The sequence below is a fragment of the Haplochromis burtoni genome, unplaced genomic scaffold (genome assembly GCF_018398535.1).
Source record: "Haplochromis burtoni strain Fernald_Lab_line unplaced genomic scaffold, NCSU_Asbu1 Contig_1942, whole genome shotgun sequence".
Lineage (NCBI taxonomy): Eukaryota > Metazoa > Chordata > Actinopteri > Cichliformes > Cichlidae > Haplochromis > Haplochromis burtoni.
In genome coordinates, this window is record NW_024584303.1 from 1 (window position 1) to 1333 (window position 1333).

Here is a 1333-nt window from a genome sequence, read left to right on the forward strand (position 1 = left end):
AACATGCAGCTTATCTCAGAACTGTCGGTGAAAATTATTCTTGGAGCTAGGTTTAATTGAGCTGCATTTTATAGAGGTGCAATTTCACAATTTGTGTATATTTTCTAAGTTCACTATTTTGTCATGTGTTGAGAAAAACACAGATTTAAAATTACATGGTCTAATATTTACATTTAGCATAACTGCAACATTTTTTTTTCATTTTTTTTTAAAAGACTCGAAAGGACTTGAAATTCAAAGTTTCAGACTTGTGACTTGACTCGGACTTTTACACCAGTGACTTGAGACTCGACTCTGACTTGCCTGACATTACTTGAGACTTGACTTGAGACTTGAGGATAAAGACTTGAGACTTAAGGATAAAGACTTGAGACTTACTTGAGACTTGCAAAACAATGACTCGGTCCCACCTCTGAGAAAAAGTATGTGGATTAAAAGGATTACGCTAAAGTGAATGTGCTAATGGAATCTAAACTGGATAAATCGTTATGTGAAGCTTAATCATATATGACTGAATGTTCTAATGTAATGAAATTTTCCATGTTAAAAGAGAGAAAATTATAAAGTGTTGTTGAAGATCAGTGACTGGATATTTAAGGTAGAAAGGTGGGCACTTGACAAAGTATAAACTGAAACGTCCGGAGACACTCTGCTGTTCCCTTCGTCTTCTGCGAGATGAGCAGTTCAGAAGATTGGATCCCAGAATTTCACTGCTGGAAATTCTAGCAGGGACAACAGAGGGATTAACCAGCTGGGCAGACTGGTGCTGGACACTGGTCATGTCCATGGTTACTGGATGGACAAAGGAAGCAGTCATTAATCTCAGTCATTAATTTAAGATTCAAGATTTAAGGTCTTTATGGTCAGTAAAAAAATATACACAGTATACAGCGTACCGAAATGCCGTTTCACCCCAAGCCCCGCATGGTGCATTTATAAGAATATAAAACTATAATAAAATAAGAGCTAAAAAGGTACTATTACTAACAGTGTTGGTCAAGTTACTTGAAAAAAGTAATCAGTAACTAATTACTGATTACTTCCTCAAAAAAGTAATCCCAATACTTTACTGATTACTTATTTTCAAAAGTAATTAGTTACTTAGTTACTTTTTAAAAACACGATTTACAACCTGAATAGGTGATAAATCGATAGATCTTTCAGCCCAATTCTACTTTTTCTGCATAATCCATCACAAAATGTAATCAAATGGAAAAGTATCTTTTTAAAACTTGTTTTATTAGATTTAATCTTTTAACTTTATGCATCAAGCAAAAATTTAATTATATGCAACATTCTCTGACTGGAAGAAATTTGTTTAATATTTAAACCT